At 37.6% G+C, this 17943-nt stretch overlaps 1 long non-coding RNA gene across 2 annotated transcripts in view; it reads right to left on the bottom strand.

Annotated features, from left to right (window-relative positions):
- Window positions 1–17384, bottom strand: part of LOC149915989 (uncharacterized) — a 69158-nt gene extending 51774 nt beyond the window's left edge. For both annotated transcript variants that reach the window (XR_016471007.1, XR_016471008.1), the window contains exons 1-2: window positions 17258–17384; window positions 8108–8256 (exon numbers count right to left, since the gene is read on the bottom strand). This is a non-coding gene — a long non-coding RNA (uncharacterized LOC149915989). The remainder of the gene's footprint in view (window positions 1–8107; window positions 8257–17257) is intronic.
- Window positions 17385–17943: the final 559 nt, after the last annotated feature.

The following is a 17943-nucleotide window of genomic DNA, read 5'->3' as shown; positions in this document are numbered from 1 at the left end:
AATAAAAGTACTGTCATTTAGTGAGAAAGCCAGGATGTAGATTTTTAAAAATATTTATAGTTTATGTGGCAAGGAAACCCTACATAGTAGCAGCTCCCTCCTCAGTCACCTCAGTGCAGAACAATTGTAGCTGAGAAGCTTGGCTAATTCACACCATTCTACCTCAAATGCTTACACAGGTGTGAGCTGCTGAACCTGGCTCTTTTGCAGACAGCTGTGAGAGAGAAAAAAACAAACAAAAAAACCCACACAATCTCTCGGACCACAGACCAAAAGCAAAGTACGGAAGAAAGGAAAAAATCAATTGACTTCTGCTACCAAGTAAAAACTTTACAGCTGTTTTAAAAAAGTACTGAGCTACCAATTTGCTTTTCTATCACATGAGTTATTAGGCACGTTCCTGGCTCTAATAACCATTTTCTGCTCCAACAATTTGTGTAATATGAAGGAAAATATGGAGCAAGCAAAACTTGTTTAATTAGAAATGTTGTTTGCTAAGCACTCAGAGGAGTTTACAGAATTGTTTCACCATAATAATATATAACCTAGAAAAAAATTCTTAAAATAGGGTTTGTTTCCCTTATATGATATAAATGTATTCTTAATGCTAATTACAGCTGATTCACATAATAAAGTGGCTACCATAAAATTAAAATGCGGATATATGAGCATGTTAGTGCAGGGTAAACTGGGTTATGAACCTTCAGGGTACATCACCTGTGCTGTGGTAATGCCGTGTAAATGTATTTACTCAATGGTAAATTAAAAGTAGCTGATCCTTATTCAAAGAGCTGTCGAAAGAATTTCTGCTCCTTTGCCAGCTAGTCCACTGGTTTTGAACAGATGTGGTCAGAAACTATATGAGACCAAGCCCTGGCAAGAACTACAAATTAAGATACTACCGTTAGCAAGAAGCAAGTACCAGCACTGCTTAAAACACTGTAATCCCTATCACAGCTTCAGTGAAGACACAATTTTACCCACTTCTTGGTTTCTTCCTGAGAAGCATTGTACTGAAAATTATTAAAGTGACCTGGCCATTAATTCAGCATTTGTGTAGTTGCAGTCAAAGAGATTTCAGAAATCTCCAGTCCAAAAGAGTGTTTCAAATCTGTTTCTTTGCGAACGTCTTGACATATGGAGAGCATTATCCTAGCAGCTCAGAATGACCTATGGTCTACATGTGTAGAGCTGTTATAACAGCAAGAAACATGTAGTTAGAAAGGAAAAGTAAAGAACAGGTTGAGTGCGTACACAGATATATGGAAAAAGTTGCCAGTACTGCCTAGGGAATTTTGACACACAATATAAATAACTAAATAAGACAGTTATCTGAATCTTCCTAGATTACCCTAAAAATGTGGGTTTTTTTCCCCACCACGCAATACATTTTAGGTAATAGTAATAATACTTACTGGAATTAATAATTATTTTGGTAAGCTTATTACTGCACCTTACGCAACTCAACATAAAACCTCTGGAACAAGCTTTCTGATAACATACTATTGATCCAAGAACTGACCTGGAATTTGGAAACTGCTGAGTTTTTCAATTAGAATGGAAAGTGTTTGAACTTTCAGAACTATGACTCCAGGTTTTAAAATAAGATTCAGATATTCCCTTTAACGTTTCCTCAGAAGCAACAGTTTAAATGCTATTATTATGCTTTGTGCCCTTCAAAGCACTACAAGTTATCAGCTAGAAAAAGACAATCACTAAACTAAATAACACCCAGCCATCTGCACATCACAATTCTTTCATTTAACCAACATGACAAGAGATTTTAATGCCTGAATCTGTAAGTTGGTCATGTCTGGTTTTTCTTCTTTTTCTTTTTTTTCTTTTTTTTTTTTTTTAAACTTTCATTGCTGTCTGTTCATCAAGCTGAAAGAGGGCAGCATGCTTATGATGCTTTGCTCCTCATTTCTTTAAATCTCCATACAAAAGTGGTTTCCTGGTTCCATCACAGCAATCTTTAATTTTCTTTCCTGGGGACATTTCTGGTTTTCTTCTGCAAATTCAAACACAACTGAGCAACTACACTTGGACACTTATTGTCCAGAAAATTAGATCATAAAAGTGGAAGATCTCAAGCTGCAATATACTGGATCACACCCAATCAGATGGTTTCCCACTTTTCCTTCCTAGTATTTAGCTACACCAAAATTGGTGACTGACCCAAAACCCATATCCAGTGCTTGCATTACCACCTTGGTGGCAAAAGCCTTTTCACTGAATAGATTCAGCAGTATTGCTTGACTTGATTGACCAGTCCAGTCACTCAGCTGAGATATGATATAGAATAGAATCAATTACATTAAGACAGTTTTATGTTACTGCATTACTAGGACGTATTTAAAAGCAATGCAGGGATTTCCAAAGAGAAGAACTCGATAAACGTCTGATCTCGCTCAAGTTCTTTTCCTTTCTTAACAACTTGACAAAGTGATCTCTTCTGAAAAATCTCAGAGCTTTCCTACTCTGTGTTCCACTGAACTTCTTTTTAACACAAATCCATCCAAACTTATCACACTCTGCTTCATATCTGGGCTTCATCATCTATCCAGATACTATTATAAGCATTTTTTGGCCCTTTCTAGGAAAACTTTATTCTATTTCTTTTTATGAAAACTCCAGGTTTAGCCACAATACTTATTCGACATTTTATTTTTAGCTCCTCAAACATCTCCATCTCTCCTTTTTCTGACCTGAATATGTTGGCAGACTTCAAGATCATAAATGGATGACAGAGCTAAGTATTTTTACTGCATCTGTCCCCATTTGCAAAGATCATAAAAAATCAAGTGATCCACTTGCTGCAGGAATCAAAGCAGTAGCTTCCTGTTTACAAGCCCTTTTCTTCTAGGTAGCACTCATTCCAAAGTATTCCTTCGTTCTCAGCCTTCCCTTACTAACAGAGCTTTTATGCTTTTTACGTCTATTGTTTCCCTTCTGATGTTCCTCCCATTCTCTTTCTGCCTTGCTTTCACTGTCTGAAAAACCTTCAAAAAAATAACATTCCACTACCCATATTTACACACCACACGCCTTTGTTTTGCAGGTCTGTGTTTGGAAAGAAGGCTTCTGAAGTTCTGCTCTCATATTTAGTTTCCTAAGAGAGACCTGCTGCCGAAAGCCATCCCCATACCTTTCAACAATTGTTTGGGACAGCGTTCAAGCATGTACTCCTTCATTGTCGTGGCTCAGCCAACTGAGAGCAAGCTGATAAACTACAGAAACTCAGTTGTATTCCTGACCCTCGAGGAGGACAGTCTTTGCAACAACATCTGGAAGGAGTAGTGGTGTTAGCATCAACCTGAGTGCTAGCTTTTGTCTCTGGAGCATTAGTCCACTGAAAGAAAACCAATTGAAAACAGAAGGACTGTCTTTTACTGTTAAAAACTAATGAGCAGCCTTCAGTTCTGAAGCACGTACTCAAACTGATTAAGCTACGGCAGCCCTGCTACAACAGTGAGACAAAACACGTCGTGTTGTGTCCTTCACAAAAGTTTAAACAAAGGCATTTTATACCTTGCGTGAAAATTGTTTGATTCATTGATCATATGACATGCAACAATGGAACAAATTTACTTGACTTAATACCTGCAAAAAAAACTATGTCTTTTCTATACCAACAGGTCCCTCAGGAGGAAAAAGCACACAATACTCCTCCTGTACTGTTTACACTGAACATAGTGTCTCCAGATTTGGCTAATGCCATCCCAGCAGTGCATTCATTTTCAGGATCATACACAATTCCCCTCAATGGGTAAGTTAATAACAGAATATAAAAATAAAACAGATACTCTGTTTTTTAAGTGAGAGTCAACATCTCTTTAGTTCTCAGTTCAATTTTTTTCTGTTAGGAATTAATCTGGTGGTGTTTCCACAACTACAGCTTTCCAAAGCCCACACAAGAACAAACTACATGGAGTGGAAAAAAAATTAAGACAAAAAAGTTCTGGTTTTGGAAATTACAGTAGAGCTGAACAACTGGGAAATACGGATTGTAGCAGAACAATTGCAAAATGACAACTATTGACATTTTATTCTATAGAATATCCCGATACTATGAATATTTTCCAGCTGAAATCTGTCCAGATTTTCTTCTATCCAGTACTTTGTGTTTACTCCTGGAACATTAATGATGAAAATCTAGACAGCGTTACATTGTATGAACGATCAGATGCATGCTGATGGTACTTGGTTTTCTATTGCCTTTGGCTCAGTCAGTTCATAGAATTTAAATGATCTGTATTCTGGCTAGCATCTGCTGTCAAAAGAGTAAACAGTAAATCAAACTTAAGACCTCATTACAGAGTTGAAATTCTGTTTTCTTACAGACCTGGTATATCACATGATGCAATCAAACACATTATTATCTGTCAAGCATCCAAAAATGGGCTAAATGACTCATAAAAGCAATAAGATATGGCCTCTGCCCCTGAAATACCTTGCATCGTAAAACTGAAAGGCCTCCAGAAAGAAGAAAGCCTGTAGCTTCTTCTGCAGGTTAGAGGGAGAACATGGGCAACACAATATTTTAAAGCACAGGTACATTTCTGCATGGGAAGAAGAGTGCAACTTAGATTGCCACAGCCACACTAGCATAGTCTCTGTGCATATCTTTTCCCCACAGTAAATGTGAATTACCTTATTCACTAATTCTGCTCAGATATTTCCATGCTATTCACATTTCCATGGTCAGTAGACTACAGTTTTCCCTGTAGAAAAAGGAGTGTTTGCTTTCCTGCTTTTAGTGCAACTATTATTACATTCATGAGGTTGTCTTAGGACACTTATGTATTTAACTGACTCATTGTTAGCTTTGTTAGAGAGCAGTCACTAAGTACTTCCAACTAATCAGTGCTAGCACCTCTTCTTACTACCAGTTCACACATACATAACTCATTACAATTGAGTTTTGAAAGCCTTGATTTTAAAGACAAAAAAAATCCTACTTCTGTGCTGCAATAACACAAAAATCATAACAGCAGAGCATACTCAGCAGGCTTCCCTATGATTTACAGTAGAGCCTAATAAAATTATGCCTCATGGAGAAATGGGAAGAATTTTACTCTACCCCACAATGCCTGGCTTGCACAGCAGACAGCAGCTGCTACTTAGATAATTTACGGAAGGTAGACTGTATTTCAAGAAGGCATTTAAACATCCAAACACAGCTGTACATATACATGACCATACACACACAAAAAACCACAAAATAATAACAGGAATATCCATTATGCTTATTGCTGTATAGCTGATGTGTTGCAGCTAGGTACTAAGTACTTTATATTTCAAATATACTTTTTTTTTTTTTTTTAAATTAGGAAAGTCCAGTCAAAACGTAAACAATGCATTTGCATTCTGTTAACTAATGCTTGCTAAAATTAATTACATCTAAAAGTGAACATATTTGTGCAACACAAAGCATGGAGACCTAAATTTCTATTTTGATTATAATAGCCAGTGAGCACTATCACGATGGTGGAAACAGCCTGCTGGCAATGACTTTTCTTGAGAGATCAGACCTTCATCAACTGAAAAGGATTTCAAATATTACACAGCCAATCAAGATCATTGGTACCAAATCAAAATTATTGGTGCCAATAAAGATCATTGATAACTATTTTGAAACAGAATCAGATAAAGTTTGCATTGCATTTTATAAAGCCTGAAACTTTCATTATTGCCAAATTATGTTTGCATTGTGAAGTTATGAAGGTATGTACAGTGATTTCAAGCCATAAACTCCAGGGAATCCCTACTGGGCATGCGTTAAACGAGATTTTCCAATGTCTTGTAACTTGGCCAAGTGTCAGTAGATTTTCACTCGGTAGGAAAAGATGCATCACTAACACAAAAGCAAACATCAGCATTCTACACCAAAACAAAGAACCACTACAACTTAAAAACAAAAACACAAACAAAAGAGAAATGCTATCATCCTGTAACATTTTTCTTTAACCTTCTTCCCAGAATTGGCAGAAATGCTTTGGCTTAAACTTAATAAATCAATCAAAAATCAGATTTTTAATTAACATAGAAAACGTCAAACTAAATAGTTCATCTTTGACAAAGTTTAAAGCAACCAAAAGGGTCTCCCAATGGGATGTATCAGGCAAACAGCAACAACAGACACCAATATATTATGTAATTTTTATAGTAAAAAAACATTCGTTGAGCTTGGAAAAACTATAATCATTCTGTTAACAAAAACTTAGCAGAACTTAAGAAGCTGTCATGAACTACTCTGAATGTTATTAAAACAGATTTTCCTTAGTGGATATAGCAGAGTCCCTGCAACGCTGATTTCCAAACCAATACTTCCATACTAGCACACACAAATGAGAAATAAACTTAGTGACAAGACAGAAAACCTTGGGATCTTGAGGAATTAAACGTTATTTTAATATACTCCTAGAAACAATAATTTAACTCCAACTATTGCAGTGGTATTTCCTGCTGGAATTAAAATACAAAGGGAAAATAATGTACATGAAACACATGCAGTATTTTCTCTTTCAAATGCACTAGTGTTTGATAGTGTCTAATAGACACTAATAGTGTTTAATTTATCATAAGAGACATGTTATTCCATTAGCAGCCCACAAAATTTCCACAGCGTAGTGAAGGACAGCATCAGGCCCTGAGAATTCTGTTACCAGCTGTAATATTGACAATTTTATTTTGAAGTACGTATACTACACAATGAGGGTCAACAGTCGAAATAAATTGGACACAGCAGATGTAATAATAAAGGTAGTTACATAAGATGTAACAAATACAAACACTGTCTTATCTTAGCACACAGGTGAGCTGTATTTACTTGCTTTTAATCTGGGCAATCCTTAAATCCTCCACCAAGCACCTAATTCATATGCCCTTTTGGATAATGTCAAGAGAACCTAATTTTTTTACTACTAAACGCCTTAAATACAGGAAAGCTCTCTGCAATTTACTGAAGGTAACACACTCAAGGTGACATAGTTAGAATTGAGACCTATTTTCAATCATGAAGAAGCAAACATACACTGATGTGCAGCTACTTGGACGTTCTATTGACTAAATATTAGCAAGCCTCTTGAGAGATACAGTAAGGAATTGTCACCTCACAAGGAATCGGCAGCATAGAAAAAGAACGTAACTCTGCTTTCCCAAATGTAATGCTATTGTTAGTGTTCTTATCTGCCAGAACCAGCTCCAGAAGGTAACGAATATTGAACACCAGCAATGAGCACATCCTCAGCCAAGAGATAAACCCACACAATGAATAGCGTGCAAAGATTTCAAAGACACACACACACACACACACTTGAAATATGAGTTGTATATGAATTTGTATATGAAAAAAAGCCTCCAGGTCCTGTATTTGGAAGTGTGCATGGTTTATTACCATCAAACGAGGTGTAAAAAAGCACAGATCTTGGCTGGCTAAAGTTGAGAGCAACACTAAGTGCCTATAGACTCTGCCTGCCTTGAGAAATCAGTTTCTGCTGTAAAATAACAGACTTTAACACATTCTGTAGAATGACATCACCCAAAGCGGCCTGCCAAAACTGTTACTTTTACATTTCTTCAACAAGATGATTTCCTTTCACCACTCTACTTTTTGTTGGTTTTTTTATTTTTATTTTTCAAAATGAGTCAGTTGTTCAGAAATAGTAAAGTTTAAGTATTTCCAATCCTATTGATTAGCAGTTTCCAATACAAACAACTGTCTTTTTAAAATGTTGCATTTGTACATATCTTTTTTAGTAGAAACAGTGATAAGTTAAAATAATACAGAAGTTGATGCAATTAGTGTACAGAAATGATTTTTTCCATTTTGAGTCATCACTGTCTCACTGAAGAACACTCCATTTTACATGCACAGTGAAAATACATCTACTTGTATCACAAGCTGCACATAATCCATTAGAAATTACAGAACAAGAGCACTAAGACAGTTGCATTTTCAAGGAAGTTGTTTAAAGCTTGCTGGGTGTCAATTACAGGTAGTGAATTCCACAACTGAATAATGTAAACCAAAAAAAAAGCAAATGTTGCTCGACTCTAGAAATTAGGGCTCTTTTTCAATTCTGACAAAAGTTTTCAATCTTACCTTTGTAGAAGCCACAGCTGAAGCACATAGGAGTTTTTTGTTCTGCCTTCTGTATCTTCAGGTGTTACCATTTTCCCCATCAGCACATTTGTGAAGAAAACACCTAGTTCTTCACCATAGAAATCACCTCTTCTTAACTATGTGTGAACCTAGATAAGAGAATTCAGTATTAGTGAATGCTGTGGGATAATTTCCCATTTGAAATCCTGAAAAGGGAGGAAAAAGATTGCAGCGTTCAAGCTAGGAGCTAGAGTTACATATGCAACTCAAATCCTATTTTTTGACTTGCAAGAATATAAATTGAAAAACCTAGATTTACACTGAATTAATTTGTCATGTATGACCTTTCTTTTTTTAATATAAACTTTGAGAAATTTCCACAGTTAGTTCTGATTAAGAGTAAACGAAGGAGAAGCAGGTTTCAGGAGTACAGTTTCATGACGTACAGCTATTCATATGTCAGCCAAATATGATGGTTTTAGTGATGCTTCCAATTGCTTGTCTGTAGCTAACATAAAAGGCTGGTACTATAACTCTCCATTAAACTGTCATTCTCATGACAAGGAAAAAGGATGAATTCACTGCACTGCACTGATCCCACCATGGCTCAGTGAAGCAAATGGAGTTTTATGCAGGCATAAAACAAACTTACCTGTTCTACCATCTATATTTCATTCCAGGTAACAGAAGATCCATTTAGGTTAAGTACGTTCATACAATAGAAAGTATTTTAAGAATACATAAAAAAAACAACATGGACTATTCTATTGCAAGAGAACAAGAGATCTGACTCAGTTGCACACATTGTGCAGCATTCAGTAGAATTACAGTTACATTTGAAGTGAAAACAATTTCTGCGCATTCGCAGTGGCTTTACTTGCAGACAGTAGGCCCTCCTTCTTGAAAAGGCATCTCAGCAATTAAAGACAAGTTTACAAAACACCATTTTGTGGTACTAACTGCAGGAAAAAGAAAAGAAAAAGGAACTTTTCCCTTCAATGCTTGTCAAGGCTGCTGTAAGAACTTCAGTGCTAAATGCTCAGGTTACACATAATCCTCCAGCTGCGAGGTGACAATTAGCACCAAAATCTCTAGAAAAGCTTTCAGCTCTCAACAGGTGCTTCACCATTGTGTTCACATGTAAATCAAAATCTGGCAGAGTGAACGTCCCACCTTATGCCACCCATCCTCTATGAAACATCTCTTATTACAGCCCCTATCAGAGGAGCTCCTCTCATTTTCTCCCATAAGATGGAACATGACTTTCACTCTTTTGTTCGAGTGCTCTTTTCCATTATCTTTCTTAATCTGTCTGACTAAGAGAACTGAAGGAAGGAAGCAGAACTGATTTCTTGCATATTATGGGTCTATTTCTTTCCTGAATGGAGAAAATAAGAGCAAATCCCTTGAGATCCATGTAATTACATGGATGAGAAACTGACAAAAGTAAGACAAGTCTTCCCCATCCTTTTGACAGTTTCAGAATGGACAGTCCAGCAAAATCTCAGAGGTACATCAGGCAGGCTGTAAAATTAGGATAGTATCTGTTTTCAAGTCTCAGTTTCTCCATAATACTGTGCATTACAAATTTTCTTCCCTATCCAAAATTTCAGAAATAATTTTTAGATTAAAATTTGTTTTTCTGATTTATAATGTATTCACAAAGCAGGAAGTGCAAGATGCTTCATGCTATTCTGACTTGCATAGTTCTCAGAAAATTTCTCATTTCCAGAGGCACTCTCTACCCAGAAGGACTATTTATTAGGAAGAATTCCCCCCTTACTAGCCAGTCAGGTTTTTCTGATGTAGCAACAAGTACTTTTTTGCAAAATAAGCAAGTTAGAACCCTGCAATTCTCAAAGGCTGAATTAATCATTTACATTGGTCACTCCAAAATTAATGCCTCCTCTGTACATGGAAACTACAACAGATAAAAAGAGCACAATAACACCATTTATTACAGCAAATTCACAGCTACAAAACACTATTTTCCAATATAGTCACCACCATTAGCTATGCATTTTTTCCAATGATGAATGAGTGCCTGCACGCTACGCTCGTAAAAATCTGCACCAGTGGAAACGACCCATTGTTTCACAGCTGCTATGATGGTATTATTGATGAAAGGCACCACCCATTCCTCACTGCATTCACACCCACTGCTTGGCCTCCATAAACATTCACTGAGCACCAATAAATGGCAGTGGATGCCATTTTCTCCACACAGTGGAATTCAGTTCCACCCCTTTGCTTCATACGTACTTCCATGTCAGATGTCATTGTGTCACACTGCCCCTCTGCTGCCATCTGTCACACACGACAACAAAATGTAATAGGATATTGGTGGGAAGGTTCAACCTCTACTGCCATACCACCAACATCCACCTCTGGTGCCACGTGCCAACACAATAAAATAAGAGGCATTACTTTAGGATATGACCTTGTATAATGAAGAAAAGGAAAATGATTATGGGAGATATCAAATAAAGCATTATAACATGATGGCTCTTAAAAGAATAAAACAGCGTTGACCTTTGATCTAACTTGTCTCCATATGGAAACCAGATATTTCTTTGGTGAAAGTCAGCTTATAAAGTCAAGTTTCCACAACACAAAGAGGAAAAAGCAAGTAGATTAATCACACGCCGTTTCCAGTCTTGTTTTCTGCTCTGTTTCTTACAGAACCCTTTTGCCATTCCCTTTTTGGGTCATCCTCATCCTGCTCCTCCCAGTTTTTTCCTGCTTTCTGGTTTCTTTCCACCTCCTGCAGACAGATTCCAGCAGTCCACGCCCTGCCCTTGGCAATCAGTCTCCAGTGTACTCAGCTTCCAGGCCAATTAGGTATCATGTATATCTATGAAGAAGGCCTGCATTGCAGAATACTTGATATTGAACACTGGCCATGCTGCTAGTACCATTATTCAGGCAGCAAGATTTCTGGGAGTTCTTCACCTGGTCAGCACTTCAGGTTTTCCTTGTAGTTCCCAGGGCTCCTTTGTTATTTTTTTCCTCGCATTTCTAATATCTCTCATCATTCCTTTCTAGCTTCACTCTGCATTTCTTCACACTGCTGTCTTACTCAGCACTCAATTCTGGATCCTGCCCTTAATCTAGCCACCAATCAATAAAGTGAGGCTTGGATCATTCAGCTTTGCAGACGTAGAATTAACAACACACAATCTGAAACTTCTGCATGACAGCAAACCCTCCTGGAGCTGCTAGACGTGCAACCTGTCTGCTGTGATTCTTTTCTAGAGTATTTGTGTTCCTGTGTTCTAGGGAGTCTCAGGTAGTATTAATCTTCCTGACTGATCAAGACTAATGGAGCAACAGTTACTCAAAAGGGTACCCTAAATGGTGAGAATGCACACATGAAGATTTTTTTTTTCTCCCATCAATTGAATTATAATAATTAATTTCTAGTTGTGCGTGTTTTTCTCCCCCTTGGATCAGAAGCCTCCCCTGATTCAAAAATGATGATTTGGGGGTGATTAAAATATCATACCTTCTACACACAACTGTAGCTGTAGTCATATGCTACCTAGCACAGCAGTCTTCATCTCACGGTCATAGAAATAGCTCCCAGTTATGCTGCAGTTTTCTGCATTTCTTGGGGGGTGGAGGGGAGGAAGGGGCAGAAAACTCTGAAAAATAATAAATATACTGTACAGAAGCTGGTAGATAAAATACTGGGATTTTCAAAGTCAGTGGAAACAGCCTTACCCAAAGTGAACAGACACAGGTGTGCTGGAACAAGGGACAGTTTTTTAGCAGATTTTAAGAAGAAATGCACAGGCAATGGAGACGGGTATGATGGAGTCATTTCTCAGAGACAACATAATCAAGAGAAGGTATTAGAAATAAAGACATTAGGAGGAAAAAGGAAGAAATAAAGAAGGGAAAGAAGAGGATAAAAAGGGAAAGTTCAGTTTAAGGACTGAACTGAAAGAGGCGTAAGAACGGCTCAGTTGTAGACTGGTACTTTGCAGAACTTCAGCTGTTCTGATGAAGAGAAAGCAGAACTGATGGATGCCGCCCAGTGTAGGATAATCCTGAAGTCAGAAAACATATGCTTTGAGTTTAATCCAACTGCAGAGTTCTGGCAAACATGCTGCATTTATAGAGGCGAATGCATCAACTTTAATTTTTTAGCAGCTGTGCTACCCTTTAATTTCTTATACCCTGAAGTGTACATTTATACCCCTTTTCCTAATCCCTAAAAAGAAGATTACTTAGTCCAGACATTCTATGTGAAGCCAACTAACAGATCTTACCCACTGGAATTTTCTTTGAGATGTGCTGTTATTTTCCACTTGTTCTGCCTGTTTTCATCTTAATCAAACACACATTGAAGTGTCTTCCTAGGAAGGTTAAACCATACCAGCAAGAACCAAGACTCTCCATTTTAGCTACAAGCCCCTCCCCAAAAATCCCAAATTATGCCAGAAAACCTCTTCTCTTTCACAACACAAACTTCTCCACCCAGATCCACCAGCTGTACTTCCTCCACCATGTTTCAGTGTTAAATCTTGTCTGTGAATCAGAGCTGACTACCATCAGACCCAGTAAAAGACCACCACTAATTGCACTTTTCCTTTCAGCCCTCATCCAAGGATTTCACTCACACACTTTAGATTCCTGCTTAAGAGCTCTCTCCGCTGAGGCCATCCTGTCAGGCTTCTTTACAAAGTACAGCAGGAAGCAGTATCTACACCTCTTCCCCAAATCCAATCAAGCCTTCATACCAATTAAGCTTATTGACACCAGATTTCATACATTCCTACTTAATGAGGGCAAATGTTTTCTTAAAGCAAACAAACCTTTAATGTGTGAGTGTAGTGAAAGATCCTTAAAGCTAAAATGGCAGTGGCAGTCAGTTCTTCCCCAGGTTCCCAAACTCCATGAAGCTAAAAGAAGGAAACAAACGTTGCAACAGCACTATAAAATAATAAAAATAATAATAATAAAAACAAATAGGAGAAAACATTAATTTGTACCTATTGTTGTCTTCTTTCCCTGGCTGCAGAAGGAAGAACAAGAGAGGTATTTGCCTGGGATGGCAAATGAAGAGTATAAATACAGCTCTCCCTCTCTGTCCCATTGTCCAGCGCCATTCCGGTTGCCCACCCCAAGCCCAGCCTGTTGCTGCAAGGACTCTTAGGTGAATGCCCCATTTCCCCTCTAAGGGCTAGAGGGGAAAATTTCCCCAGCTTGGTTTAAAAGTGGAGAGTGAATTCTCCAACACTGTGTACACTAACACAAATTATCTGAGAGGCAATACAGTCTGTTGGACCACATGTGGGGTTAAATGAGTGAAAATTCAGCTTCCTGTGCCTCAGTTTTCTATTTTACAGATGCAACTAATAATACCCAATGTGGCAAAGGGCATTAACTGGCTTGTAGTATTTCTGATCACAGAGGCATTTCCCAAGATCAGTCTTTGTACAAACTCATGTGTTCTTGAGATCACACAGGGACAAACTGCTACGTGCACAGTGCATTTACACCTGTAAATCATCCCTGCAGAAAGTGTGAACCTGCAGGCCCAATTTTTTTTTACAACTGCTGAGCAAACACAAATCCTGATGATGTGAATGTGCCTAGAAGAGTACTGGAGCCAGCTCCTAACTGGTTAAAAACCAAATGTCCCCTGGCAAGGCCCCATGGACTCATCAATGCAAGTGATGCCTCAGAGCAAGGCCTGTCTCTTTTTGGGCAATAGTCTGAGCTTCCTTCTGCGGCACATTTTCCTATGAATGCACCATACATCCAACACGCGAAGGAAATTCATCTGGCTGAGAGTGTCGGAAATGGTCTTTGTGTGGCACAGCAAACAGGCTTCCAGAATTGCTTCACTGAGACACAAATTTCAATCTTGTTTGTTCAGAAATGACTACCGCCCAATGTTGCCAAGAAAACATGGTTCTCTGAAACATTCAAGCTCTAATTATTTATTAAGATTTTGTTGGCTCTTCTTAAACTTTGCATTCTGTTTTCATTTATCAGAATGAGCACTGGTTGGCCGGACAGTGAACTAGACTATGACCTCTGATTCACTCTTCCACCAATTCTCTTCCTATCTCTTAATTGTGTTGAAATATCCAGACTGCTGCATGGCAAGTAATGTTACTGTTAAGTAACTGTAAAGTTAGATGATGGAAATCCTAAAGTGATTAGATTTCTGGAGGGCTGAATGAAGCACCATCTGCAAATAAAATGGACCTAGTGGTCTGAACACAGAATAAATAGTGAACTACTGGGTTCAAAACCTGGTTCTACCTTGCTCTTCTGTGTATAGATTTTCCTTGGAGGCATAAGGAGAAATTCTCTCTTTATTTACCTCTCAAGTTAGGGGAATAAATCTTGAATGCAACAGAGATGCTAATACTAATTAGCAGAAAAGATTTTCCCTGTTCATCTCAACATACTCAACAACAGATGCGTATTGCTTTCAAAAAGATCAATTAAAAGTAAAAAATGCATATTCTGGGAACAGCATTTTTAAAACAGAAAGTATTCAAGATGGAATGGCCTAGATATTGCCTAGCATGACTCAGGCCAGATCACCTTGTTTCAAAATTTTTTAAATAGGATTTGTTATTGGATTTTTCTGTTATAAAATACTTTGTAAAAAACAACAACAACACAACAACAAACAGCTGTGATAAACAAAGAGATAAAAATGAAGTTTTCTTAGTGCTGGTAAATTAAAGCATCGTTTGTAATCCCCAAGAGGGGAAGAAGTTGTTTTTTCACACTGGTTCTATTGGAACCACAGTGTCATGGATTAAAAGCAAGACCCCTGATGGCTGCTTGACTTCAGACTGTGTGGAAATCCCTGTCCTCACAGGACAACTGGGTTACAGCCCAGCTCCTGACCTGAGCCACTGGTAATATATCTTGAAAACGGACCTCAGAGCGTTTTGGCCAAGAGATGGTGGAAAAGTAGCCACCATTTTGACCAACTAATCTCTACTTATTGTACAGTGAAAAATTAACTTATGCAGAAAAAAGGCAAAGATAATTGCCAAATCAAATCATGATTAAATTTTTCTGTAAAATATTCAGACAGATGAAGAAATACAAACCTGAAGCTCTTACACGACTTCCAAGGATGGATCTATATGGGTAGAACAGGAAAACAAACAAACAAACAAACAGAAACCATTAGGTTTCCATAGAAAAAGTGAAATTGCCAGAGTTTTGCTCCAAACATTTAACATTGGAAGGGTTAATTTTCTCTGTGTTGTGAGATTATAGATGCAGAGTTTAGGTAAAAAATATTCCATACCATTATTTTATAATGTCAAAATCTAATCTTATTTCAGTCTTATTTTAAAAATAAAATGTGAAAATAATCTGTGTATTTTATGAATACATATGTTGGAAAAAGGATAAAAATGTTGATTTTCTTGTTCTTCGGCTTTTCATTTTCAAGGAAACAACTAAATAGCACTTGCATATGCCACAGAAGTCAGGTTTTCTTTCAAAGACTAACAAGAGTTGGATCTCACTCATCATTTTCCAGAAGATTAGATCCCTAAGTTCCAGTATCACATCTTGAAGAGTTATTGATATAATGCAAAACCAAAATTTTCCATCACATCAACACCCAGCTCTGCCAAAACAGTGACCTTCTCAATTGAAGAGTGTTAAATGATGCATGAGCATAGCTTTCTACTCAGACAGAGATGTGAAATAAAGTTATAAAATGTTTTAAGGTCATCCTGGGAAAATGGTAGCAAATAGGAATGGAAAGTACAGACTGATTCATTTAGGAATTATCAACAAATTTTTAATCTTTTCATGAACATAACAGAAAGAGCTGTCTGCAGAGTTAGAATAATTTGTCATTATTTTTCTTTTCCTACTGAAAAATATATAAACAAGTCCACAGGACCTAAATCTGTAAGGTATCTGTCTCTCAGCCACTCCTCTGATTATAAGGTAGAGGTTTTTGATGATCAATAATAACTGCATGAGCTATTTATGAAGGGAAAAAGGAGTTGTGATTTGGGTAAATAACTAGCCACAGGAAGAATAGTTCTGATTTTATAACTTGACAGCCCCCCAAGGGTACAGTAGTGACAATAATTCAAATGTTGTTTGAATTTCAGAAAATATTCAACAGTTCTAAGATTTAATCTTTACAACAGGAATAACATCCACTGATTTACAACACTGCTAGCATACACGCGATTCAGATAGAAACAGGTAAGTGCGTGCCAGGTCTTGAGGAAACAAATGAGTTACAGAATTGACAATTTGGCAGTTCTTCAGGGTTCGAGCCCTGGGTGAAATAGGAACGTAAACATGCTACAATGCATAGTTTCTGGTGGTCTATATGAAATCACTCTAGTGATCTCAGAAGAGTTTCTGGTGAACAAGCGTCTGCTGTACAAAACTATACTGTTGGCTCTGAATGTGGTTTTTGCTAACAGTCTTGGCAGAGAAACTGAGACTCACTGATAAGAAGGAACTCTTATCTCCCGAGGTGGTCCTCAGGTCAGAGTTAAGAATGTTGGCTGAATAGCACAGTGAGCATGTGCTGCCATTGCTGGCTCAAGTACTGCAGTCTATTACTTCTGTGAGCTCCTAATGCCTGATGACATAATCAGGACCAAGAGTATGGCTATATACAAAAAGATCCAAATGCTTCATCAACAACAGCATCAAATACTACATAACTAAGAAATGAAATTGTATTTTTAAACTTTGAAAGAAGACTTAATGTAGAAATAAGTCCACAGACATGGATTTTTGATTACCAGTTGTTAGAAAGGACATTTCTTTCAGGGGAAGTTTTCTAAAACTAGTCACTGTCATATTTCTTGTGCCTTTTTTCCCCAGCATCAGAGGCAGAACGCCAGCCTAGATAATCAAAGGGAATTCATACGCCAGTGTCCGAACTCATATTTACCTGTAACATGCTTGTACCTAGAGAGCATTTGTAAGTTTGTAAATGTCAAAATTATTTGAGCAGCAGACAGAAAACACAGTTACTAATCAATTACAGACCCGGTTTAATCCAGAAGGGCAGAGCAAAGAAGCAAACCCAAGTTCCCTTTAATTAAAGACTGAGCCAACCAATATAACCCTCTGAATGCCATGAAAGCAATAGGAGCTGTAGGAGTTAGAAGCAGAACTCACGTGTGGGAGTCTCCCTCCTCAACAGTATGGCAGGTTATGGCCCAACAAAATTGCACAGAAAGCAATCAGCCATGACTTGGAGACCAGCAGGAGCAACAGTACAGGAGCAATCAACAGCTCACAGGGAAAAAAGTATCCTGGTAGTCAGAAAATAATTTTGTTAATTTTCACACCTGAAGCAAGGTCATTTAGGCAAAGTATACATAGTTACAGAATTAGTAAGTTAAAAAAATCATCTGTAGAAAATCAAAATTAAATCTTCACAATTTTTAAGCATTTGCCACTATTGCTTATTCTCCTTCAGCGAGCAGAAAATGACATCTCACTGTGTTGATTAAGGTCAAATTTTTCAGAGCAGTCTCTGAACTGCTATTTCTTCTTTCTCTTAAACCCATTGAAATTGGCCTATCTTTCCATAGAAGAGCATGTGAAATAAAGGCTGTTAGATCTGAAAATTAAACTTCTGTTTTTGCAATTGTTAATAGTCTAAATTTCATGACAGATTTTAAATATATTGCAAGTCCTTCCATTACTTGAATGGACTTTAAAAGAAAGAGGGAGAGCAATTTTTTCCCAGTCTGATAGCAATAGGACAAGGGGGAATGGCTTTAAACTAAAAGAGGGGGAATTTAGGTCAGGTGATAGGAAAATAGTATTTACTCAGGGGGCGGTGAGGCCCTGGCAAT

Source organism: Phasianus colchicus, chromosome 14 (assembly GCF_987193195.1).
Source record: "Phasianus colchicus chromosome 14, bPhaCol1.hap1.1, whole genome shotgun sequence".
Classification (NCBI taxonomy): Eukaryota; Metazoa; Chordata; class Aves; order Galliformes; family Phasianidae; genus Phasianus; species Phasianus colchicus.
The sequence above is the reverse complement of the archived record's forward strand: the minus strand, read 5'-3'. Positions and strand labels throughout refer to the sequence as shown.